The 13,908-nt window shown below is 46.9% G+C and overlaps 1 protein-coding gene across 6 annotated transcripts in view; it reads right to left on the bottom strand.

The window, feature by feature from the left end:
- The window catches only part of Snx21 (Sorting nexin 21), a 435,957-nt gene that overhangs the window by 296,600 nt on the left and 125,449 nt on the right, over positions 1–13,908 (bottom strand). The window contains exon 1 of one of the 6 annotated variants that reach the window (XM_068373792.1): positions 3,391–3,532. The exons of the other annotated variants lie outside the window; for them this stretch is intronic. The gene's annotated coding sequence lies outside the window, so the exon portion shown is untranslated. Of the gene's footprint in view, positions 1–3,390; positions 3,533–13,908 lie in introns of those variants that run through there. 6 annotated transcript variants of the gene reach the window in all.

Below are 13,908 nucleotides of genomic sequence, written 5' to 3'. Positions count from 1 at the left end.
AAAGGAAAATCCTTCACGTTGAGCTTCTTCTGGGGCCCACGTGATGCTGCAAGTCTCCGCATCTCCAACTTCATTGCAGCTTCCTTTTCATCGTTCTTCTTCTGCATCTGTTGAATCATTTCAACGATGGAAAAGAGAGTCCTTCCCAGATCATCTGGGATAGCAGACGATGTTGAGGGAACAGGTTCAGGGGCCTGAACCAGTGTAACCGACCCCTCGTCGATTTCTTCCTCCTCAGTATCCGGAGCCTGGGTCAGCTCCTCTTCTTGGTCTTCTGCCAGAAGGTCCTTTTCAGTGTACTCAGACACCTCACACATCCTATCGTCCAGTTGGATGTCTTGAAGGGCGTGCGAGACTTCAGAATCCACCGGAATCTGAACTAGTGGTATCTCCGCGTGAGGCTGAGGAATCACTGCATCCGCTGATGCCTTAGGGAAAAGGTAAGCCCTCATCTTCTCGCTTGGAAGATAGGGGCCAGAAGTATTCTTCTGGAAGCCCCTCACCCAGGTTCGAAGCTTTTCCCTAACTGCGTCCCTTGACTCCGCCAACTTAGGGGCGTCAAATGCCTCAGTAATCAGGTTAGTGTAAATCGTACATACCTGAGGGTCCCAATATCGGAGATCATCTTTGGAGGCTGCGCATGCTGCGTGCCTCCTGCACAACTCATGTCCACAGAAGTTTTTGCTGCAGACGTTGCAGAACATGCTCCCGCACTTCAGATGGTCCTCCTGTAAAGAGAAGAAATTCCATGAGTATCAAGTGAAAAACATATCACTGGATAACTAATGTTAGTATATATATAGCTTAAAATAACTAAGCTAGAAAGGAAAGAAGGAAAGACACACACTTGTATTTCCATTATAAAGAATTTTAATATGCTGGATAATTAATAAAGAAAGAATTTACTTTCTTCATCTCTACGGTCTCAACAAAAGGCTGTACAAGACAACGCAAGTATGTTGGAAAAATTTAGAGTTACAATATATTCTATACTATAGTTTTCTCCATGCAGTATATACTATACTGTAAAAATACTGGCTACCGTATACAATATAACATGCCGGCCGGCACGTACCTTAATATAGTTCCAAGGTATACTACCTTTAGACTACTGGGTGGAAGATCGCTGGTTCAGTTGTGTGTGCCGGCCGGCAACTATAAACACTTGCACCCGGCTGCCGGCCGCTAATCGTAGCAGCCGGCAGATCTTTTGGTGTGCTTCTGTTACCAGCCGGCAATGGTATGCTACCTATGCCGGCCGGCAGTAAAAAGAACCAGAGAACTTCCACCTGCCCGGCTGCCGGCCACTTAAGCCGGCAGCCGGGCTAGGGCTACATACACTAAAAGAGAAACAGAATGGATGTAAGGATATAAGACGGCACTGCCTTACAGCTCTCCATCCAGAAAGAGTGAACATAAGGAAGGGGAGAATGTGAAATTCAGGCTTCCTTCTATCCATTGCCTGCCAGGCTCTACTGACAGACATGGATGCGAGACCAAGGGAAGTCTGGGGAACACTCTACAGAAGTTAGGCCTCTGCCGGCCGGCACGATCTTGCCGGCCGGCAAAGGACTGAGTCAGTTCCACATCTTAACCTACACTAGGTACAAATGTAGAACTACGGCCAAGAGATGTAATAGCTAGGCCATTACTAAGAATAGGGGGGAAAGGGAGAAGAGGGTCCTATAAACTCTGCTGTAGTATGAGATCATCCCACGGCCAAGAAAGCTCATCCTAGCCTAGGGATTATCATGGGAGGGAGGTCAGCAATACTTGCCACCTCCCTTAATACTAAAACAGAGTTTGATGTTGTTATTCACAAGGAAAGAAGAATCTTATCCTTCAATCCGAGAACAACAACACTGGACTAGTCTGCTAGATCACTAGAAGAAGGAATCATCTCGTACAGAAACCTTCAGATGTGGTCTAGGGAGGCTAAGCCTCCTATGTCTGCTCTTAACCTAGCAAAGGAATCTCATTCTCTATGCTAGAAAGAAACAGACCCAGACTAAATACTCTGATGTTCTGCCCACCCCTGAAGCCAGATTCTCTGGATACAGGAAAGAACAGAAACACCCTAATATAGTTATATCTAAATGTTTATTCAGATAAACCATTAGGGTTAAGCCTAAGGCTTAAAACAGAGGGAAAAGGGATTGCACTTAATCTCCAAGGAGAAAAGAGCAACCGGGGAGTGTGCGAAAGTATACTAAAGCTCCATAGGATACTAGCCTAGGCGCGGAGAGAATCGATTACCTAAATCACCAAAACTCTCTCGTATACGATCTTGGAAGAAAATATCAACAATATCTTATATGTATAAAACTGCCAATAGCTTCAATAAATTTTAAAACACTCGGAAATTTGTATATCATGCATGAAAGTACTAAGGCCAAACGCCTAGGCTACGAAGCCTAGCGTAGGCTAGGATCGGTTATCTCAATCGCCGAAACTGAAATACTAAAGGCATCATATAAGGAATTCCTATTGTAAAGCTAAATAGCTAGAATTATTAAAGCATAAGGACCGGGAACGTCGCTCTGGCTAACTAAATGACTCATGCATGGCGAGCGTCATCGTCCAGGACGCCTCCGGTAGGCAACAGCTCTTGTATCCAGGACGCCTCCGGTAGGCAACAGCTCTTGTAAACGTTAATATCGCTTTCCATTTATTTCAAAACACCAAGAGCTTACATTTATACATAATAAAGATAATACTCAACTTTCCAGAGGCAGAAGAGGCTGGAGAAAGCATCATAAAGTTGAAATATTCCAAGATTCACGAGAAAACACAGGGAAAAACACCGAGTTGTTGAGCTACGGAAAAAGGAATGAAGATGGCGCCGTCGGCGGCATTGTATACACACTCGAAGCGGGATAGGAGAGGTACCTTATTAACGGCTCTCTTTTCATTCTCATTTTTTGTTTTCTTGCCACTTTGACCCCTCGAAGTGTTAATTCTATTCAGGGTGTAGATTGCTATGTGGCGTGTCAAGAATACGTCCTCTGATATTATGCGATATCCCATGTTAAGTTTATTTAGGGATATTCGCTCCAGGAGTTAGAATTCTGGATACCTTAAGGTAAATTCTCTGGGAATATCACCGTAGTCAAATATACCCTAGGAAGCTACCCTAAAGGAACTTCCATCAGGACGACATGGCCTGAGCCCAAAAATGAGGGTCATTCATAACTGATCATCTATCAGTATATGGAAAGAGAATTCTTTTCCTTATCTAGTATGGTCTCAACAATAGACTGCGCCTGGACACACAGAGTATGTTGGAAATTTAACTACTGTATACTTTTATACCAAGTTTACTATTTGCAGTATGATTTATACTGCAAATATGATATTTTCATAATAAAATAAATTTTTGAACATACTTACCCGCAGGTTATATAAGAATGGCTATAGTCCCTAGACGCCAGGCAGAAATTCAAAAGCTTGTAGCAATCGCAGATATGCCAGGTGTACACTAGCGCTCTGGCGGTAGACAGGCCGAACTATTCCAATCACTTCAGACCTTCCATGGCCCTTGGTCTCTAGAGGGGAGGAGGGTGGGATTATAACTTATATAACCAGCGGGTAAGTATGTTCAAAAATTCATTTTATTATGAAAATATCACAAATTTTTAAGTAATTTGTATTTTTCCTAACATACTTACCGAGAACTACTTTCTTAGGAGTACCTGGAATCTCCTCTCAACCGACCAGAGTTTTGTGTAGTTTACCCTACTTCCATTTTCTGTGAGGACCACCTCAGACGGAAGGATACATGCCCTGAGGCTAGTCCCGAGCCAGGCCGCGTGTTAGCTTGGGTCTCGACCCTCAGTAAGTTCTTGTATACTAAAAATACCTAAGGGTCAGTAAGGCACTCGGGGAAGGAAGGGAGGGCCATTACCCGAAAGTAGTTCTCGGTAAGTATGTTAGGAAAAATACAAATTACTTAAAAATTTGTGATTTGTTCCAACACGGAGACATAACTCGAACTACTTTCTTAGGAGACTTAACTTTAGGAGGTGGGAGTGCCTCCCTGACCTCTAGACCCTACTAAGCAGGGCGGCAAGGAACCTAGATAGGAGACTAGGTTCTAAAGTTATCCGGAAAACGAAACGTAGGGAAAAACTACACAAAGAGCTCTTGTTAGTGTCTAAGTACTCACCCTTAAAAATTCCTCGATGCTGAGTCCTGTAACGAAGTTGTGAAGTCATGTCTTGTGCATGTTCTATCTGGGTCTATCTCCGGGGGACGTGAAAGGAAAAAGACAAGGGTGAAAGGAAAAGGAACCTGTGTCTCTTGGTTTTGCTACCCACGATTGTACCTGGGGCTTCACCGTTAAATCGCTTGGAGCGCGGAGATGACTGTCCCAATAGAGAACCCATCTAGAGACTTCCTCGAGAAATCCTTGAGGTAATGAGTTGTGAAGGTCGACTGGTTCGACCAGGTGCCTGCTCTAAGGATCTGGGCCACCGCAATGTTCCTCTCAAAAGCCAGAGAGGTACTTAGACCCCTAATGTCATGGGGCCTGGGATTACCTGTCAGGGGAAGACCCCCCTTGCTATAGGCCCTGACAATCACCTGTCTTAGCCAAAAGGAGATGGTACTCTTAGATACCTGCTTTTTCACTGTACCCGTGGAGATGAAGAGGTTTTTGATACCAGGGCGGAGACTAGCCGTCCTCTCAAGGTATTTCCTTACGGCTCTGACGGGGCACAACTTCAAATCCTCCGGATTCCCTGACCGAGGAATCGCTGGCATTGAGAAGCCTTCGAACTTAGGATCCCAGACTGCTGGATTCTGTGTTTTAGCCACAAAAGAAGGGACGAACTTGAAGGAGATCTCACGCCATCCCTTCGTTTGAGAGACTTCGTAGGACAACCCATGGATTTCTCCCACCCTCTTAGCTAAAGCCAAGGCCAACAAGAAGACCGTCTTGAGAGTGAGATCCCTGTCCACTATGTCCTTCAAGGGTTCGAACGGTGGTTCACTTAGCATCTTCAAAACTCTTGCCACATCCCACTGCGGCACCCTGGAGGTTTGCGGAGGGCATGCTTGTTCGAAGCTCCTGATAAGCATAGAGATATGCCTAGAGGAACCCAGATCAATGCCCTTCAGGAGGAAAACTTGGCCTAAGGCTGCACGGACTCCCTTGATGGCTGGTATTGACATGCCCACCACGTCTCTGAGGTGTACGAGGAAATCCGCAATGTCCAGAACCGAAGCTTTTAGAGGCCTGATGTTTCTGGAGGAACACCATTTCGTGAAAGTGGTCCATTTTGCCTGGTAGACCGCTGCCGAAGAACGCCTCAGATAGCGCGACATCCTCTCAGCCGTTCCTACTGAATATCCTTCCTTCCTCAGGAGACGCTCGATAATCTCCAAGCGTGAAGGCGAAGAGATTGAGGATTGTCGTGGAACCTTTGGAAGTGTGGCTGCTTCAGAAGGTCTGGTCTGTTGGGCAGAGGCCACGGGGGAAGACACGCTAAGTCTCTTAGATCCGCGAACCACTCTCTCTCCAGCCACCAGGGCGCTACCAAAGTCACCCTTAGGTTGTGAGCTGTCCTTACTCTGTTGAGCACTTGCCTGATCAATGCGAAGGGAGGAAAAGCGTACACGTCGGCTAGGACATTCCTTTTCCCTGGAATGAACCTTGCTGAAATCACGATTTGTTCCGACTCGGCCCAATCCAGGATCTCCGACGTGAGATCGCACAACTCCTTCGACTTGAGTCCTCCCTGTTTCTTTATGTATGCTACTACAGTGGCGTTGTCGCACATCAACGCCACTGTGTTTCCCCTTAGAAGATCTACGAACTGTAGGCACACTTTTCGGACTGCCTTCATCTCTAGGACGTTGATGTGCCGTGCTTTTTCTTCTTCCGTCCAAGAACCTCTTGCTGACTTGCCGAGAAGGTGTGCTCCCCACCACTCCTTGGAGGCGTCCGTGAAGAGAAGCATCTCGGGGGGCTCGGCTGCGAAGGGCATCCCCTTGAGGGTATTCGCTCGATCCTGCCACCACTCCAGGGATTGTTTTGTCTCCAGAAGAACGGGAATTACCTAGTAGGGGGAGGCTACCTGGTTCCAGAGCCCCTTCAGGTTCCATTGTATGCTCCTGAGTTTGAGCCTCCCTTGGGGAACCAGTTTCTCCAATGATACTAGATGACCTATCAACCTCTGCCAGTCCTTGGCTCTCCTGGGTTGTCCTGATAGGAAGGGCCGGAGGACCTGGTCCAGGTTGTTCAACCTTTCCTCCGACGGAAAGGCTCTCACTAGGCGGGAGTCCAGCACTATCCCCAAGTAAGTCATCCTGGTGGAGGGAGACAGATGCAACTTCTCCAGGTTGATAGTGATACCCAGAACTTTGCAGAACTGTATTAGTTTCGTGCCTTGATCCTTCAAAACTACCTCTGAGGAAGAAAGAAGCAACCAGTCGTCCAGGTAGCGAATGAGGCGAATACCCCGTTCGTGAGCCCACACGGAGACTGTCGTGAAGATCCTCGTGAATATTTGGGGCGCTGTTGACAAACCGAAGCAGAGGGTCTTGAACTGCAAGATCTGGGTACCCCACTTCACCCGAAGAAACTTCCTGCTTGAGGGGTGGATGGGGATTTGAAAATACACGTCCTTGAGGTCTATGGACATCATGAAGTCCCCTTCCCTCAGGGACTGCAGGACCGACTTCGGGGTGTCCATCTTGAAGTCGGTCTTGCACACAAACTTGTTGAGGGCTGACAGATCTATGACTGGTCTCCAACCTCCCGTCGCTTTCTCCACCAGAAAGAGTCGGCTGTAGAACCCTGGGCCCGGTTGTAGAACCGTTTCCACTGCCCCTTTTGCCAGCATCGTGGATACTTCTTCCTGTAAGGCTGCCCTCTTCAAAGGATCCTTGGGTGCCAGCCACTCCGTCTGACTGGCTGGAATCAGAGGAAGCGGTTCTGTCAGGAATGGTAGTCTGTAACCCTCCTACAACACCGTTACTGTCCAGGGTTCCTCACTGTGGTCTTTCCATGCTTGCTAAAAATGTCTGAGGCATCCCCCAACCTGAGGCTTGAGCAGGAGTAGGGGGCCTCTCACACTATCTCCTTCCGGAGGATCGACCTGAACGCCCTCTCCTGGATGCTGAGTAGGACGTTCTAAACGAGGCTGGTGCTGTCGGAGCTCCTCTATGGGGGGGCTGCGGTGGTTGAGCCCAAGAGGTAGATGGGGCGTCTCTCCTTGTCTGGCTAGGAGAGGCTCGAGAAGTAGAGGGTCCATCCGACGTAGGTCTCCTGTAAGCGGGTCTCCTCATGGGCTGAGGCCTGGGAACGCTCACTTCCTTCCTCTTCATGAGCTTCTCCATGATCTCTTCCGTTTGCTTCAGGGGAAAAAGAGTCACCCCACACGGGCAGGCTCCTCAAAGCCCTCGCTTCCCTGTCTGGGATTCTCCTGGATAGCTTGCTCAGAACCGTATCCCTTCTCCTAAGGACCCAGTTGGCCGATAAAGCAAGAGACTGGAACGTCAAGAACTTCAGCGTCCTACCTCCGGAGATGATTAGTTCCTTCAGGAGAGCTTGGTTCGATGGAACTGACAAGTCGTAGGTGGCCTGGATACCCACTAGAGTTGAGGCCCACCAGTCCAACTAGGAGGCGACGTTGACCAGGTCTTTAGACATCTCCTCCATCATCGTCGCCTCTGACTGGGAGAAACAAATCAGGGCTGAAGAGGCTCTGTCCTCCGGGGCACCCTGTCCTAACACTTCAAGGGAGGCCTCCATCCTGCAGGCTCCCGGTCGCTGCCCTTCCGGCACATAATATTTACTCTGGGACCTTAGACCCTGGAGTAATTTGGAGGCACTTTGGGATTTGTGGGCTTCAGCATTGCCCGCCACAACCTTGTCTACATGTGCACGACCCAGAACCACGTCTCTGGCCACAGGTAGCGCTAAGGAGGGTTTCTGCTGTACAGGGGCCTCCATTAGTCGATTGAGGCTGGATCGCCAGGCATCCTCGTCGGTGGGAACAGGCTCCTCGATCCTGTGATGCCTCCGTATGAGGCCTATAACCCTTCTATAAGCCGAATCCTCGGCTGGAGAACCCTCCGTGTCGCCGTCCGCGTCCTCCGTTTGGCGCTGAGGCGCTGTCCCGACGGGCACCTCCGCACCAGGCCGCGGTCCTGGGACGGGCACCGCCGTGATGGCGAGAGCTTCCGTCCTTAGATTGTCCTTCGACAATGAGGGTGAGGCTTCCGTGGGCTTGCCCGACGGAAGAAGCCGTCCCTGTTTATCCAAAGTGAGAGCCAATTTAGCTGACTCAAAGAGGCTGCCCGTCCGAAAAGGCGACTCCCTACGCTGGGCAGGTTGAGTCGGCTGTTTCGCGGCCTTACGCCTGTCCGAAGAGGTCCTTGCGTTCTCGTCCTTCCAAGGGTCAAACCTGAGGCTGGAAGAGGGCCTCCTTGGGGAACTATCTCTGGAACGCCAACTCGCAGAGCTCGGGATCGCAGCGAAGTCCGCGAGCTTCCTGCGAGGGATGAGGACCCATTCTTCTTTGGGAGACTTACTTCTCCTGCATTTCTTCCTCGGAGACCTGGAACGCCTTCTCCCATGCCTCGACCTAGAACGCGACCTCGAATGGGAACGTCTTCTCCTGGATCTATCCCTCTTCCGGCGGCGCCTCCTCTGCGTTTCTCCCTCCAAAGAGAACGATGAACATGCCGCTGAAGACTCTGACGACTCTTCATAACACGACCGAGGGGCAGACGCATGGGGAATAGACGGCTTCATGATTTGCTGGGTTCCGGAGGTCGAAGGTTGCAGAAACACGTCAGGAACTGCCGAAAGAGGAGCTGGGGGAGAGTTCGGTCGCTCTACGTTGGGTAACCAGGAACCAAGGCCTTCTTCTATCCTCAACGGGGACCTACAGGGAGTCCTTGGGGGTCCCCATCCGAAGGGATCCGCTACCGGAGAGTCTTCTTTATCTTGGGTGCCATCTGCTGCGGAGGTACCTGAAATGCAAGCCCATGATGCGGGCAAAGAAACAGGAACATTTTTACTCCACATGGGGTCATCTGAAGAGATGTGCCTCCCAAGTACAAGAGCAGAGTCCCTAAGACCCCCACTAAGAACACCTTCAGGGCCCCCACTTGCCTGCAAAGAATCAGCAACCCCAATATCTCGAAGACTAGACTCCTGGGGAAGAGCCATCGGCTTCTTCCCCGCAACAGACTTACCTCGTCCCCTACTCTGGATAGGGGAAGATGGGAGAGAAACACCGTCAGACTTCCCTCCTGGCGACGTCAAGGGCGAAGAGGTGCTTGCCTTCCTGGGAGATCGCTTAGAGGACTTCTTCTTCTTCGTACTAAAACGAACCAACTGGACTTCACTCCACGACACACACTCCGGACACGTGTCCGACGGAGAGCACACTCTACCCCTACACGAAGAGCAAAGGGAATGCGGGTCAACCTCCGGCTTGGACAAAAACGCTCCACACGACTTCCCAGCTCTAGGCCCAGGACAACGGCGAGCATGCTCCATGATTTACTATCACAACACCGTAAGACACAGGAATGCATGGAAATGATAAGGAATACACTTGGAAAAGCACAAGGGAAAGCACAAGGTAATCAAGCGAACACGCAAGAACACAAGGGAAAGTACAGGGATACCACGTGGGAGACACGTGGGACACGCGAGTCGGGGACACAACGGGTCGCACTGAGAAAGGAGAGCGTCGAGATGATATCACGATGCGACCAGAGAACTTACTGAGGGTCAAGACCCAAGCTAACACGCGGCCTGGCTCGGGACTGGCCTCAGGGAACGTATCCTTCCGCCTGAGGTGGTCCTCACAGAAAACGGAAATAGGGTAAACTACACAAAACTCTGGTTGGTTGAAAGGAGATTCCAGGTACAGTGAACCCTCGTTTATCGCGGTAGATAGGTTCCAGACCCGACCGCGATAGGTGAAAATCCGCGAAGTAGTGACACCATATTTACCTATTTATTTAACATGTATATTCAGACTTTTAAAACCTTCCCTTGTACGTAGTACTGTTAACAAACTACCCTTTAATGTACAGAACACTTAATGCATGTACTACAGTACCCTAAACTAAAACAGGCACAAATATTAAAGGCGATTTTATATCATGCGTTTCCTAAACACGCCAAAAAGCACAATAAAAAATGGCAACCAATGTTTTGTTTACGTTTATCTCTGATCATAATGAAGAAACAAACGCATTTACACATCTGTGTATAGGTTAGTTTTTGCATCGATTATATTGATTATTCAGTACAGTATGTTGATTTTGTTATTACCAATGTTTTACTTAATTTTTCTTAGGACTTCCAAATGAAATGTTTTTCTTTATGACGCCGCCTGAAACGACGGCGTCATAAAGTACGCTCAGTAAACAAACGAAGGCATTTATTACAGTAAAAGCTTTTAGAAAATATGTTATTACAAATATTATTTACCGTATCTATATAAAATCATACATACGTAGCAAAGCAGGAAAACAATTTACGAGAGAGAGAGAGAGAGAGAGAGAGAGAGAGAGAGAGAGAGGAGAGAGAGAGAGAGAGAGAGAGAGAGTTGTTTTACGTACGTAAATGTAAATTTAAAAAAAAAAAATGGCCCCATTTCATATAAAATAGGTTATTACAAATATTTTACTTTATCATATTACAGTAGTCTGTATAATACTGTAAAGTTCAGTACAGTATGTTGTTGTTATAGTCGTGGCGATGAAATTCTCACGAAACAAAAACACGGCATTCCATTACAACAGCTGATTCATTCTCTCTCTCTCTCTCTCTCTCTCTCTCTCTCTCTCTCTCTCTCTCTCTCTCTCTCTCTCTCTTCGTGTTATACAATACTTACATATAGATGAAGAAACTAAAATTAGTTTTCTTATTGCCAATTAAATACGAAACAAAAAAATTATGCCGAGTTTACATCCATTTCAATCGTTGCTAAAAATACGGCATCCGATTTCATCAGCAAACCACTATTTTTTGGGAAACATCATTTTATTCTAGAAAATTGCTACTCTTTAAATAGTTAATTGCACATTAAGAAAGAGTGTACTTTAGTTTTTAAATTTCGGGTGTGTTTTAAAAATCGAGTATTGTTGACTTCTTTTTGTTTTACTTTTGGCTGTGATTAGATCAGCTGACATCTAGCTGCCGCTCTTGAGAGTGTACGAATACACTAACAAAGTATCGTTTATACCATTTCTTAACTTATTCAAACCGTCTACAGTATACAGTTGATATTACATAAGCACCAATGTGTTATAACCTATCAAATTTTTTTGTTTGTTACATTTAAAAGAACACACACACACACACACACACTCTCTCTCTCTCTCTCTCTCTCTCTCTCTCTCTCTCTCTCTCTCTCTCTCTCTCTCTCTCTCTCTCTCTCTGTGGGCTACTTTTCACTACCTCCCATTCCTTACCTCTCTCTATCTCTCTAACAAATGATATCTTTGTTGCTCCTCAAAGTTTCATTTATATAGAAAATCAATCATGATTCAATTTTCCTTACTTTCTCCAATCTCGCACCATCGGTCACATCGCGGTATTTTAGAAATTTCCGGAAAATCCGCGATTTTTTTATATACATGCGTTATGAAAAAAATCCGCGAAGTGGTGAATCCGCGATGGTCGAACCGCGAAGTAGCGAGGGCTCACTGTACTCCTAAGAAAGTAGTTCGAGGTAAGTCTCCGTGTTGGAACAAATCATTTTTAAACATTAAACTTACCCGCTGGTTATATAAGAATGGCTGATTGATACCCTTGGTGGTGGGTCAGAGACAGCAACATAATTGGAAATTCACTTAAGAGTTAAATATAAACTCTTAAGAGGTTCGTACCTGATAAGGAAGCTGACTTCAATGGTTCTCTGTCTCATTCTGTCTGCTATCCTTACGAGATCCAGCGGTCCATCCAGGGAGCTGAAGATCTCTAGGAGCTGTCAAACGGTTCAATAACCTATAGCATGACAGGACCTCAACTAATACCCTTGTTCCGGGTGCTCTCCAGGAACAAAATGACCACCTGACTAAATCAAAGATTGCGGAAGATTGCCGACCAATCTTCACGTACAATCATAAAACATATATAAAAGTTCCAAGAGGAGAACAGGGGTACTAGGAATTTAAGGAAATGTAGTGGTGGATGCTTCACCTACTATTGCGCTCGTTGTTACGAATGATCCCAAAACGTAACAGTCCACACAAAGAGACTGGATACGGTATAAGTAATGCAAGGCGAATACAGGATTACCTCTTCAAAAGGCTGTATGCACGATGCTTTGCAGAGAACAGTTATGTTTAAAAGTTACAGAAGCTCCCACAGCTCTAACTTCATGAGTCTTTACTCTTTAGACAGCTTAATGTCCGGCTCACCACAGTGTGAGTGAGCCTTTGTAATTAAAGTCTATAAGAAACGATAGGGCGTTTTAGACATAGGTAGCGCAGGTTTCTTGACTGCGCATCAAAGAGCCTCTGAATAGTCTCTTAAATCCTTTAGTCCTGTCTTGATAAAATTTCAACGTTTTAATCGGACAAAAAACTCTCCTCAACTCTTCACAAACTATATCCGAGAGAATAGTGATCTCGAAAGATTTAGGCCATGGATGAGAAGAACGTTTGTTTATGACCAAGAAATCAAGTTGCAAGGAGCATATGGCTTATCCGTTTCTGAAGTCCATGTTCTTTCTAAAAGAGTGAACTTCACTGACTCTCAGCTGTTGCTAGACTTACTAAGAACAGTCTTCAAGGTCAGATCTTACAAAAGAAGCCGAGTGTAAAGGCTCGAATCTGTCACTACCGTGGAATTTTTAAAAACAACCTCTAAATTCCAGGCTGGCAAATCTTGCTGACACTTCTAATTCATCTCAAACGATCTAAGAAGATCTAGAAGGTGTTTATTTGATAGATCCAATCTCCTGCGTCTGAAGACAGCTGCCCGCATACTCCTGTACCCCTTGACGGTCGAGGAGGTAAATATGTGCTTTCTTCTAAGTTCTAAGAAGAAATAGGCCACTTGCATTTTAGAGTTACTAAATGAAGAGACTGATTTAGGTCTACACTACTCCCTAAAACCTCCTATTTAGGCTGCAAAACCTTGAGGTAAAAGTCCTTTGTACAAGCGATAGCCTCAGCTGCCTCCTTCGAACAACCCTCTAGATCTTAGGGGTTTTCTGCAATACTGAAGATAGCCACACCTAAAGCTTGATAGTTTAAAATAAGACGTTCGTGATCCTGACGCGGGGAAACGGCCCAAAGGCATGCGTCCAGCATGGGCCCAGCATGAATCCAGTATGGTTCCAGCATGCTGCCTATGATCAACATGTCGTGAGGGAGAGTCAAGATCTATACCGCCTCCCGAAACGCGTTCAGATCGGTCGCAAGGAACCGATATCGAAGCTAGGCTTGTTGAAAGTGGCTTGTTGAAAGTAGCATCAACAACGTGAACCTCATGCTGTGAGGTTAAGACCTGATTGCATGTAACCGGCGAGTGTTCAACATACTTTAAGCCAAAAGCTTGACGCGAGGGAGCGTTAGTTTTGTGGCCAGAGACTCGCGAAGGAGAGACAACAATCTGCCTATACTGCTGTGAGAAACAGACTTGACTGTATGCGTCTAGCAAGTGACCAGATTGCCGCATGCGTTTGCATTGTCGTAAGGTGTTAGCGTGCTGTAAGCGTTCACCTTGTCGTGAGGATATAGCGTGCTGCCTGCTTCCCACCTGATGCCAATCTACAGCTTGACGCGAGGAGGCGACAGTATCGTGTCCAGTCAGAGGCGCAAAGAAGCAACTGTTTGTCTATCATGACGCGGGGAAAAAACCTGACTGACCTTAACCAGCATATGTCCAGGCTGACACATGTGTCTATGTTGCCGTGGGATTTCAGA

Source organism: Palaemon carinicauda, chromosome 5, assembly GCF_036898095.1.
Source record: "Palaemon carinicauda isolate YSFRI2023 chromosome 5, ASM3689809v2, whole genome shotgun sequence".
Lineage (NCBI taxonomy): Eukaryota > Metazoa > Arthropoda > Malacostraca > Decapoda > Palaemonidae > Palaemon > Palaemon carinicauda.
Note: the sequence above shows the minus strand (reverse complement) of the source record. Positions and strands in the feature narration are given on the sequence as shown.